This window comes from Sander lucioperca, chromosome 20 (genome assembly GCF_008315115.2).
Source record: "Sander lucioperca isolate FBNREF2018 chromosome 20, SLUC_FBN_1.2, whole genome shotgun sequence".
NCBI classification, from domain to species: domain Eukaryota; kingdom Metazoa; phylum Chordata; class Actinopteri; order Perciformes; family Percidae; genus Sander; species Sander lucioperca.
In genome coordinates, this window is record NC_050192.1 from 25,116,424 (window position 1) to 25,129,875 (window position 13,452).

Consider the following 13,452-nt stretch of genomic DNA (forward strand, 5'->3'; position numbering starts at 1 on the left):
TCGCAATATTTTTCGTGGCAATACTGTATCGATACACAGACGCCAAGTATCGATCTTTTATTATATATGTGTTGGTCAGTTTGTCTGCTTGACAATCCCATTTTGCAGCAATAAAATTGAAGTGAGATGAACAAACAGAGAAATGTACCTTTTTAGATAAAACAGATGTTGACAAAATTTTCCTTATGGGGACATCATTTGAAATTGGGAAACATTTGAAGTTGGAAAAAAGGTAATACATTGCAATATATCGCAGAATATTGCAGTATGTTTAAAATCACAATAATATCGTATCGTGACAAAGGTATCGTGATGATATTGTATCGTGAGGCCTCTGGTGATTCCCACCCCTAATACAAAAACAACTACGGTCAGAAATCCTTTTTCTATATTTACACTAAAATTTGGAATGACATTCCCCCATCACATTTGAACACTATCATCCATCACATATTTCAAAAGGTCATATAGACTGTTTCTTCTTGATAGTCATACTTGCACACACTGATTGTTCATGTATTGTTTTTAGTCTTGTTTTTCCGTATTTAATGTTTTATTTGTTTGCATCTGTCTAGTCAATAATAATGTCCTGTATAAATGTGCCGAAATTGTGTTCATTGTTCTATGTTGCTGCAGAACAGGAACCTGCTGTAAACCAGTTTTTAAACTGAGTCAGGCCCGTTTATTGTAACTTAATTGTTGCTTTTAAATTGTCCTGTGTAATAAAAGAAATGAAATGAAATGAATCTCGGACTGAACACGAGCACTGACTTGCATGGAAATCACCCCTTTCCTATCAGAGTCATCTTTCTTTCTGTTGATTCTGTACACTTGCCTGACACTGATTTTTTTGTTGTTAAGAAGACATGCATTCCCTAAGGTGAATCTGTTTTTCCGTATCATATTTTCTAAATGCCTTGACGGAAATGTTCCAGATCTCTGCAATAGCCATCTATGAATAGGCATGGGCCGGTATGAGATTCTGACGGTATGATAACGTTCAGCAAAAATATCACGGTTTCACGGTATTACTGTATGAAACTTAAATACTTAAAAACTATTTTTTTTTTTCCATTTAACACAATGTATTTTATTTTTAAGCACACACACTGGCAGGGAGAGGGATTTCTAAACTGCACTTTCTGTCCTTGAAGAAGATAAAAAAGAGCTCATACCTTAGGAACGGTATGACAGAAGATTTTGGTGTTTTTTTATACATTGAAACCGGTAACCGGCCCATGCCTACTCTATGAACATGATGCAATGTATGAAGATCAGATTTCAGCTAATGCCGACACAACATATACAGTGTTAAGTGTTCTTTACTGATGCTACGCTATATGTAAAACCAGCTGAATGCAACGACTTCCACCATATTTACACCACTTCTCTGGCTACTTTTGAACAGCATTTTGGGAAAGATTTGTTATCAAATTAAATATCTATTAAACACAGACAAGAAAATGAACCTGGTCACTTTGTATTAGCTCCGGCACTGTTTTTTATTTGTTCTAGGACTGGTTCATCGGCATATTGCATTCATGTGGACACTAAATCTACATGGTGAGTACATTTGCCATGTGAGCCGACAGAACACCCAGAGATGATGCACTTGTATCTCACAAGAAGACACAATCACCCACATACAACCAATAATGTACACACATGCCCGTCTACTCATAGCAGTCTGAATCTCATCTACCAGGGAACCCTCACAAACATCACGGACAACTAAACCAAACTGATATAAGCTTCCCGGAAATAGACTTGAGTTCTGTTAATTATGGAACTGATGATACTGGGTTTTTTCAAGGCCGATACCGATTATTAGTAGTTAATAAATCCGATATTTGGAACCGATATGCATTGACGATGAAAATGAAAATCTTTAAGTCAAAATTAAGATTTTGGAATGTTACAAAATCCAACACAAAAATTTGTTTAGATGCTTTAAGCAATTCATTAATAAATTAGAAACGTTCAACATAATACCCAGTAAAAGAGAGTCAGATAGTGTTGAGGGCGGGACATAAAGTCAGACTCAGTGGTGAGTGAAACCGAAGCAGAGTGACAGATACAGAGCTGTAGCAGAGCCAAGAGCACTTTTTAATTCATTAACTTTATCGGTTATCAGGCAAATAAAATGCAGATACAGATAATCTGCAAACTGCCAAAAAAAAGGGGCCGATAATCGGCCTGGGCCGGTAATTGGTCTATCCCTGCTGTTATTATGGCTAAAACATTGCATTGCATTGTTGATCGCCAGAGGTGAGAAGTACCCCACATTTTTATTCACCACCACATCTCTGGACTGGGCCGAATCTCTTCTCGCAAAGTTTTCTCGTCTTGCTCTGAAATTCAAATCGCAGCTGTGCGACGTGTTCTCGAGCACGCTGCAGTCTGAACGGGAGATGAGCAGAAAGAAAGGAAAGCTCAGATGTCCGTGTTCCTGCAGAGGACAAAGCCTTACAGAGAGAGAGAGAGAGAGAGAGAGAGAGAGAGAGAGAGAGAGAGAGAGAGTCTGGTTGATGATTCGTTCTGGATTCTGAACAACGCCCCACATTCTCTCTCAACTGGGCAGTCGTTTCTCAGGTGAGCCACACACCAATAATTCATTATTACCATGATCTGAATCCTTATTGTGCAGATCGTAAGCATCTGCCAGCTCCTCTCCATTTTACATGATGAGCCTCCAGGTTGTATTTGGAGGGAAATCACAGGGGGGGGGGGGGGCACGGAACAGGAAGAGAGTGCTATTCTTTCAGAGCAAAAGGTTTCAGAATTTGTGGTAATGACAGATGGTGGAAGGAAAGGAAGGCAAATTGGAAAATGACTTCAAACATATTTATCCTTTAGCGGTGGAACAGGACTCCCCTGAGGCCAGCCCCCTTAAGCTTATATGTGCTTCTATTCCCCACCCTCATTGCTTTTCATTACAATTCCTCATTTCCACTCTGTTATATCTTCTTCTTCTTCCTCCTATGCTTTGGTATTTTGTTATATTTTGCCCCGCCACAGTCAGAAGCAGCAGAGCCTCAAGGGAAAATATGCTAAGCTGCTTTCTGACATGCCTTTCTGTTTAGGTAGTGTCTGAAAATCTGTCAGCAGTATCACAGCCATTCGGTTTACTGTTGACGTCCTTTTAAAAGTAAACAAAATCCTTTATATTTAGTGCCTCGAACTGTGACGAAATGAATTATGGGAAATCTGAGAATGAATTAAGCATTGACCTGAAACCCAGGTGTGTTATATAGTGTGACACTTAAACTAATCACTGTTGTGGTTTGCTGACTGGTTATGTTTGAGTGATTCATGGGAAATTAGGGCTGGACGATAAATCGTAAATTTAATCGGCATCGAAATTCTGAAGCTGTTATCGACGTATTTTTCCAATGACAATAATTTCGATAATTTATTTCTGTTGATAGGCCTACTTTCCCCTTAAAAACCGCGTGTGCAGGGTCCGAAATTAACACTCGCCAGTCGCCAAAGCCAGGGCGGGCCGACACATACACACACACACACACACACACACACACACACACACATCCCAGCGCACACACCAGACACCAGCCACTACCTTCTGTTCACTGATAGCTGGCAAATTTGGCAGCCAGCCTTCCAAAAGAAAGCACAATGAAATTCAATTTGAACCGATCATTAACCGTTGACCGACAAGCAGGAAACGGAGTCTCATTTCACCCGTCCAGGAGGCTCTGACACACTTTCCACACTCCGTGTCCGCCGACAGCTGTAGGCTTGTTTTGATGTTTTGTGCATTGTCACATGCAGCCACTTCCCTGAAACCGCTTGCGGGACTGACACAAGTCCACAGCGGCCCGCGGCGTGTATGTCCGAGCAACAGATTCTCACTCCCATCTCGTAAAATACGGACGCTTGGTCCGGTGCCTTTGACGTTGTTATTGACGCTAAAAGTCTCCTTTAGCGTCATATAACGCGCTTTATCTAAACGCGCTTGGTCGGGAATGTTGGCGTCCCTTTTGACCCAGTTATGTTAACGAAAAGGTCGTGGGTGGGCTTACGTTTCCGTGACACGCGGGAAGAACGGGACGGTTGGGTTTAGGAAAAGAAGAAAGCGACTTTAGGAAACGTGACACGCGGGACACGAACCCCGGTCTCCTGGGTGAAAGTCCTGTGTTGTTTGACCCATCCACCCCCCCCAGCCAACCTCCCTACTCGGAATTTCATCCTTACATACTACCCGCTACTGTAGTCGCTCTTAGTGTTACGTCATCTTCAAACCATGTGTAGCTGCTGCTCACAAACACACTGAGGGGCGCTTTTTTCGTCGCTTCAGCCGCTGACAGCCACTGTCCAAACGTCCGTATTTTACGAGTTCGGACGTGTTGGTCCAAGCCTGTCTCCAGCGCTTCCACCTGCAGGTTGTCAGCTGTGTGTCTGCCTGGTATACTCTCGGACGGCCGATTTAACTCGCCGGTCCTCATCACTATAGTTTCATGTGTCACGTAGCTCTCCACAAGCAGAAAAAAAGAGGAGTTTAAAACGCTACTTGCTGGTTCAAAGTTAGGACTTGACAAGTTAATTAGCAGTGAAGAAATGATTGTATAGCCTATTTACATTTTTATCACTCACTTATCACTCACTTTTTTAAAACTTTATACAAAAAATTTTTAAAAACGCAGTGTCCGTTGTCGAATCACAAAAAAATTAAATGAATTGTGATTTTGATTTTAGCTCATACCGTGCAGCGCTACGGGAAATGTATGGAAGCTTGAAGTAAAACTACGAGCAATGTAATTCCAACACACAATGCAGTCCCCTGAGGCTAACCACAACATTTACTGACAGATATTTCATCTTGATTTATCCAGCAAAGGCTCTGCTCTGTTTCAGCGACACTCGCAGTCATATTTCAAATCCCCCACAGGCAGAGCAGCAGCTGTTTCAATGCTCTGCTCAAAGGAGAGGAGCCTTTCTCTGTAACGTTCAGGTTTACCCGGCAGGTTCAACATTCTTCTTCAACATTCACTGCTTTATTTTGCCAAAATACTGTACACAGTGGTGGTTTTCTAGCAAGCGTAGTTAACAGGGCTGTAGCCAGGATTTCAAGGACCCAGATGTTTTTTTTATTTATTGTAGAGCAGGTGTAGGTGCTATATAAATACAGTGGAAGTATCAAAATGCTCAATCCACAGAGAAATGCACACAGCCTGTATTCAGAAACGGTGCCTTTAAACGAGCTGTCCGGACTTCCGTACGGTTGTGATGTCACAACTAAGGTTGGGTACCGAATTGGTACTTTTTTGGGTACCGACTAAATTAAGTCAGTACTACCGAGGACCGTTTCACTTTAAATCAAACGGTGCCAAATTTCGGTACCTGAGAGCGTGTAAGCGCAAGCTTATCTGTCCACTCTGCATGTTGACAGAGAGCGGGGCTCCGACACACACACATGCAGAGATGCTATTGGAGCGAAGCTATGTCGCCTCAGCAGTTTGTTTAAGTCACAGTGAGTCATGGCAATGCCGGTAAAGCGGTTGCAAGTGTGGTTACAGTTTGTTCCAATATATTATAATGGCGAGCCCAAAGCGGTTACACTTCCTCTGAGACAGACAGGCACAACAATGGTCTCAATGCCCTGGTGACTGTTCCCGGTGTAAGCTTTTTTTTTTTAGATTTCTTTATTTAAAAAGGGACAACGCACATTAATCAACATGAGCACAAAGTCCAACGTGTAAATGTGCCAGATTTAGCCATGCAGACTAATTTTCATCTGCAGTTGATTTAATAGTTTGTAGTGACGGGTTTGGGAGGGGAGTAGAAGGTAGGGAGAGGTATAATTTTGAGTGGAATGTAAAATGTTCTAAATAAATGTTATGTTCGAGTAAATAGGATAAAAAGGTCTGAAATTATTTATTTTTTTATTACATCTTTATATATATATAGGTAGGAAGTGTAGTTACAGTGCCGTTACAGTCAATCCCCGGCTGCAATGAGAGTGCAGATGCAGCAGACCCAGAAACACTGACCAATCAGAGCAGACTGGGCTTTTTGGGGAGGGGTCTTGAAGAGACAGGCGCTAAAACGGAGACTTCAGACAGAGGGGTGAATACAGGTATTGTATATTCAGACAGACAGTTTGAAAAAAAATTATACGTTAAAGTATTTAAACATGTTTTAGTAGAAACCCAAAATACAAGTATGAATCTAAAAATAGCGTGATATGGGACCTTTAATAAATACTGAGGTCATGAGTAAAATTCCCCCCAGCACAGCACAACCCACCAATGACATATTTGACTAGCCAGCAAACATACTATTAGTAAAAAAAATTGAAAACATCCCTTTTATCTATTCATTCAACTATTTAAATGTATGTCAATTATATGATACATGACAGTCTAAATGCTGTTTCAAAGCCTTCTTCACACTGCCAGGATACACTCCATGTCTCCCCAGTTCCCAGAAACAATACAGAAGATAGACCTCAGTGTGGATCCTCAGATTCCTTGGCAATTGCATTTGTCAAAGGCAGCTAATAAGATACTAGTCATGTTTTCAAACCAAGATTAACAATGTTAAAATGTTGTGCATTAGGGCCTTGAAAATGCATTTTCTCAGTTAGCTTCTTGCTACAAGTAACTGGCTCCTACATGAACACACAATTGCCTCCCAAAGTCAAAACTGTTTTGGTTAATTACTCATTACAGCTGGGCAATATGGAGAAAATCAAGTATCACGATATTTTTGACCAAATACCTTGATATCGATATTGCGGCGATATTGTAGGGTTGACTATTGGTGCTTTCACAAAATATTTACACAATGAGATTTTTGATAAATAATCCTCAGTAATGTGGATATAATGACCCTGTGGGTAAAGGCAAAAGAACAGCCTGGTAAGTTCAGAAAATGACATCACTTTACTGTAATGCAGCCTTTAAAACCAGGAAAAGACAACACTGTGTTATATTACAATAAACTTCAAATTTAAGATTATATCTAGTCTCACATATCGATATAGTATCGATATATTGCTCAGCCCTAATTTTACATCAAGGATTTCGGTCTGTGTTGTTTTGTCTGTGCTCTTTTAACAGTTTCAAAGGGGGCGGGGCTCAGTTGGAAAAAGGTGCTTATGTCCATTTTATATATTATATAGTATATATTGTGTTTTACCATGTGTGTCATTTCTAAAAGCCTAACCAGGGACAAGGACTGCAAATTAGCCTACGGCTAGAAGTCTCACATACATTGCATCGGTTGCACTTTAGATGTAACAATGCCTATGTGTATTGTCCCTGACAAATAAACTGATACAAAATAAAAAATAAAATGTATTTCTTTGCACCAATTAGGATTTATCATCAACATTTGAACACTTGTTACTCATGAGCGTTAAACTCTTAATAAATAATACCTAGGGGTTTTTCTCTCTGACCTTTAATTTAGCCATGAAAATGTTATGTTAGAGTGAGAAATACTTAAGACTTGAAACTAAGTTTAATAAGGATTTAATTGATTTATTTGGTTTTTAGCTACAGTGCAACAAGCACTTATTCATACATGGTGTAGCTCCTCTCTGCAGAGAGCAGCGCTGTAACAAATGTACCACGTGATACCTTCTGTTGACTTCTAATGATGCTTTGACAGCCCAACAGCCTGCAGGAAGACAGTAAGCAACACTGCTCACGTCCCTGCAACTCTGCTGCCCCACCAGCAGCACCCTGTCATCCTTGATCACCAAAATACGGTCACCCGACCAACTGTTAATTTCATCATAATAAATAACATTTGTCCCCCAGCAGGCTGTGGCCCTGATTCCCCTCTCGAACAACAGATGTTGTTGTCGGGACCCTTTATGTTGCGAAACAGGCCTGAAACCAAATCCGCCAATCAGGAGAAACAAACTGAAGGATTACCATCGGGTGTCCCGTTTCCTCAGCTTCCCAAAAGCACCTGCATTCATTTAGTCTCCCTGCGTACTGCATGTACCTCTTCTGTGGGAAATATCTTCAGTGGGAGTAAGTGCACTCAGCAGACATCTTCACCTGTGTTTCCTGAAAGAGTTGTCATTTAATAGGTCACGGGGAAACTGCATTTTTGTCTTCTTTGTCATTTTTACTTCCATAACTGACAAAAATGGAGTCACAGTTGGATACCAGGACAAGTTGCCCCAGACAAAAAATATGTCAAGTGTTGTTGATGCGTAATGGCCATGGATTCACAAATATCTGTCTCTTTTTATGTGCTCGTAGGGTTCAATTTTAAGGTTGTTTTTCACTTGTGCGGTCGGGCAGGTGGAAAAAAAAAATTCTACTTGCCCAAAGTCACAATCTAAAATGTTAACAAAAACGTTTGAAAAAACATGTCAAAAGCGCAAAAAAAAAACTCTATTACAACTCTATGTAGTTGAACCCAGGCAACCAACGGTTCAGCAACAGGTAACATGTTAAAATGTGAAAGTGAATTTTTTTTAAACGTCTCCATTTTTTTTGCAATTGATAATATACGTGTTTTCTTACATGAACATTCTCCATGCTTCTTTTTTGAAGATGGTGACAGTGGTTACATACGTGAACAACAACACACCGGCGTGCACACAGCTGTTGGACAGAGCAGAAGGGGAGACGGAGGGGGGAGGGGGGGGGGCATTATAAGCTCGATGTGGTTGCCGAGAAGCTTAAAATGGAGCGCTGATCCGATAATGGACTAAAGTTTATGATCATTAATACTCAGAGGTCTGGATACACGTGTCAATCTGTGCAGAGAGATTCCACACACACACACACACACACACACACACACACACACACACACACACACACACACACACACACACAATTTCACATTAAATCCATTTAGTGATGAGGAAAGTCCTGACAGCTGGCAAAGGCAAGTGTATTATTTGCAGCATGTACCAAAAGGAAAAACTGACTTCTTAAATGCTTTTTAAATGTGTGGGCGGGGTGTGTGACATGACCGTAGCTCAAATTTAGTAGCACTGAGTTAAGATCAGCATATTCAGTGTTAGTCTGTGTTGAAATCCTCCGCTCGACTATAACTAGAAGACCGACTAAAGTTTCAACATCAAACATGATGAATAGCATCAGCAACAGATTCATCAACACAGCAACAAGTACAACATTAGTACTATTAAGCTTCATACAATTTGGTCTCATTTTTGTAGATTTTAATTCATATTTGTAATATTAACATTTCAGTCGCCAGCGTTTGCTACAACAAGGTTTAACAAGGAAACATTTTACTGTAGGTGCGCTCACTTCTCTTTCCACATCAGACTTTGTTGTAACCGTGTCGCAGTGTTCGTCTGTTACTCTGGTGAATGGGATGTTATCGCAATGACTAGAAATGGTCGCCAAAACTATGAAAGTGATAAAAGGAAGGCCCAAATTTTCATTGGGTCCTTCATGGGTGTGTGTTTTCCCCGCACCCATGAAAGTCCCATTGTAATAAACCACAATTCTCCCTTAATATCAGCATCACAAACAGCATCAACATCAGTTCAACAAAAACATTAACATAACACGTTTATTAAAACTTCAAAAACATTAATAGCATTGTCAATATATTCATCGACAGCAGCCATAACAAAGTCAACAGCAACATCCAAACACAGAACAAAGGTCAATGCCAAAACATTAATAGCACTGAAAAACAACACAATTCACCCATCATCAAAACCACTAACCAGTGCTGTAGGCAAGACCTACTTTGTTGAGTCCAAGAAAAGTCAAAGACCCAGACTAGTTGAGTCCATGTCAAGACCAAGTCCAAATGAGAGACAGTTAAGACCGAGACAGAAAATAAATCCTCTTCAAGACCACTTACTTATTGTGTACGTGTGTACGTCCTGAAGAATCCATAGTACAAAGTGTTCGTCGACATCGCGTCCAAAATGAAAATGACTGATGGCTCAGTGTGTGCGCGGGCCAGGCCCAGGCATATACCATGGGGCCGATGTCAGCGCTCGTTCTAGATGGATTCTGAATCAAACCAATACCTGTTTTCTGAACAAGCGCGCTTTATCAATGATTTTGTTTTGAAGGAGGAAGTTACTTTACAAAAAAAGCATATAAGTTGGACTCGGACAAGACCAACTGAAATATTTGGCGAGACCAATGACCAATGGCCAAGTCTGAGACAAGTCCTAGAACAAATACCAACGAGTGCAAGACATCTGGAGTCCGGACTACAGTACTACAGCACTACCACCAACCATGTCATCATAGACGAACAACAGAAACAACAACGTGATTGTTGACGTACGTCGGCAGCATCAACAGCGCCAACAACATCATCATCATTGGTGAATCATCACGGCAACAAACAACACAGACAATTTCAGTCACATCAGCAATCCCCGCCAACATAATGACTCATGACATTACCAATGCCATCAAGCAACAACTGCTTCATTACACCAACAAAATCAGCAGCTGACGACAAGGAACAACGACAACAACCAAACACAGCCTGAGAGAGGGACTCGAGAGAGAAGGAAAACTGGCAGAAGAAGAGAAGAACATGGAACAGATGGATAGATGAACAGAGGACAAGCCTGCCGACATACTGCGAGTATTCAAATTCCACTGTGTTTGTGACAGTGTACACGCAATGCACACACTTCACAAACACAAACGCACACGCACGTTCATCTAACAGTACACATCTAGGCACACACACGCACACACGCGCGCACACACACACACACACACACACACACACACGTTCATCTAACAGTACACGTCTAGGCACACACACTCGCACACACGCTGTTAAAACGTGGGCTCGCAGTCCACTGATGAAGTTGGCTTTGTCACATAGCAAACAATCATCTTTTGTTCTATTTATAAGACATTATTTATAACAGGGATGAAAGAATAAAAACTTTCAAATCTGCACCCTGTCCTCACTAGACTGTGCAACAACAAAAAAAGAGGAAAAGCTTGTTGGAGTTTAACACAGGGACACACACAGGGAGGTGTGTGACAGAGCTTCAGACATACAGAGGGAGATATAGAGAGACATAAAGAGAGAGGAGGAGGGGGGGGGAGCTCTGCAGTCCCAGAAACAGTGGAGAGAACAGTGCCAGCAGCAGGGAAATAGAGCATCAATTAAGGGCAGCGTGCCCTAGATGGCACAGTGATGTTCCCACCATGCACACTCACACACTTTGTCTTTCTGTTGAACTACTTGGAAAGACCTTTCACTGTGTCCACTAAGTCCCTGACCCCTGGTCTAAAACACGAGGCCAATCCAAACCAGAACTGCAAAACATGAATCATCAATGAACGGATCAGTTGTCAACCATTAAGTCAATCGACAGTTTTTATGAAAAAGTCGAAAAGTCAAAATTCTCCGATTCGTGCATCATAAATGTGAATATTTTCTGGTTTTCTTCTCTCCTCTGTGACAGTAAACGGAATATCTTTGAGTTGTGGACAAAACAAGACGTTTGATGACGACATCTTGGGCTTCGGAAAACACCGATCGACATTTTTTTCCCCCCATGTTCTGACATTTTATAGACCAAACAACTAATCGATTAATTGATGAAATAATCGACAGATTAATCGACAACGGAAAATGATCGCGTGTTGGTGATTGATAGCACGCTGAAATTTGCTCACGATGACAAAAGTAAACACCCGTTCTCTCGCCTTCTTTCTTTTTTTCCGTCTTTACTTTTGCACTTGTTCTTACTGTGATCCTTCCTGCTGAGAGCTGTGGCCTACCTGAGACTCACACGCACGCACACAAAGAACACACTATGTTGGTGTTGAATTATTGAATAGTGAGCGACAGGGACACACACACAGAGCCTACACTCCAGGGGACGGTACTATGACACCGAGGAGAGCCTGCTGTACATGCCCGCAACCTGGCAAGATTAATCCAGTATTAGGTGGAGGAGAAAATGGTACGTGACAAACTGAGGTGGTGTTCAAGTGCACACACACATGCACACAAACGCACATACTAGCCACCAGTGCATGCCAGGGTGATTCAGTGTGAGCAGACAAAATGTGATGGGTCAGTGTCAGATCTGTGACATCCATCCTGTCAGTACAGATACAGCTAAGAAAACGCTGACGGATGAAATATTCATCACGGCATTAACACTCGGACTTGTGCAATAACAATAAAGTCTATCCTATTCTGTTAAGATTCTGTTTTCACACGTGCCTCAACACAACGCTGCTGCTGCTGCTAGTAAATGCAACCATTCAAATCTGTGTTTCTGTTCATTTCACTGCCACTGATGACAATCTCTCTTTGGCTGGTCATCCAATCATATGGCACATTTCGGACAACTCATTTTTGATTGGTTCCAGGCCGCTGCTTTCATCCCTACTCTGTTCGCTGATTAAAAAAAAACTCATCTGTTTCCGACTGAGTCATAGCTACCAACTCTCCCCCCCCATCACACACACACACACACACACACACACACACACACTTACTCTTTTTTGCTGATGCATCAGGTTCAAAGAGACGTCAGCAGCTCCGGTTAATGTTTGGCTAACAACATCTCGGATCATCGAGTCTTGTACTAGTCTGCATCCATAAGTGTGTGTGTGTGTGTGTGTGTGTGTGTGTGTGTGTGTGTGTGTGTGTGTTTTTCACATCCGGTCCAAATTTCAGGTGATTTGGAGTAACAAACTCTAGCCCGTCCATCCTCATTCAGTCATTACACAACATTGATTGAACTTCCTTCTATTCAGGGGAGGTTTTCCTAATCCCTGGTGCAGTTAATCATCCCCCCCCCCCCCCCATACACCCGTGTGTCCCCCTCCAGGCTGCAGTCAAAACAGACGCAGCTCATTCCTCACAGCAGGAAAAACAGAGCGGGCAGACCGATGCTGACAGGGACTAGCTGTCAGAGATTTCAGGGAGCATCAACCTGTATTCTGTTCCTGTTTGAACGTGAAGGAGAGGGAAGAGGACGACGGAAGAGAAAAGATGGAACAAGGAAGAAGAAGAGGAAGAGAAGAAACGTCCTAACATGGAGCTGGAGAGTAAAATCTCCTTTATGACCCAGGCGAAAGAGAAATAAAAAAGTGAGAGTAATGGTGAGACTGTTACTGCTTCTGAGAGACTGAAATTCCTGTGGTCGGTTAAAGCCTTTACTTGCTGTCATCAACAGGAAAATCCCCTCCAGGAATATTACAGAATGTGCCAAAAAGATAAACACTACCAGCTCACTTTTAAGCACCTTGGGCATCCTTAGTCATTGTATAAGTCTCTATATAAACACCACATACAGTAGAACAGGCTACAATAAGATACCAGATATTAGTCATGGCATAAGAGATCAAAGGAAATGCTATAAGGGTGTCTGTGAACCTGCCATAAAGTTACTTTGGAATACTGAACATATTAGCACCCAGCATGAATAATGGAGTTTGTAGGCAAACTGAAGTCATTTTAAATAAATGTGATAGG

The 13,452-nt window shown here is 41.6% G+C and overlaps 1 protein-coding gene across 3 annotated transcripts in view; it reads right to left on the reverse strand.

Moving 5' to 3' along the window:
• Window positions 1–13,452, reverse strand: part of camk1da (calcium/calmodulin-dependent protein kinase 1Da) — an 86,236-nt gene that overhangs the window by 71,687 nt on the left and 1,097 nt on the right. The gene's annotated exons all lie outside the window — the stretch shown is intronic.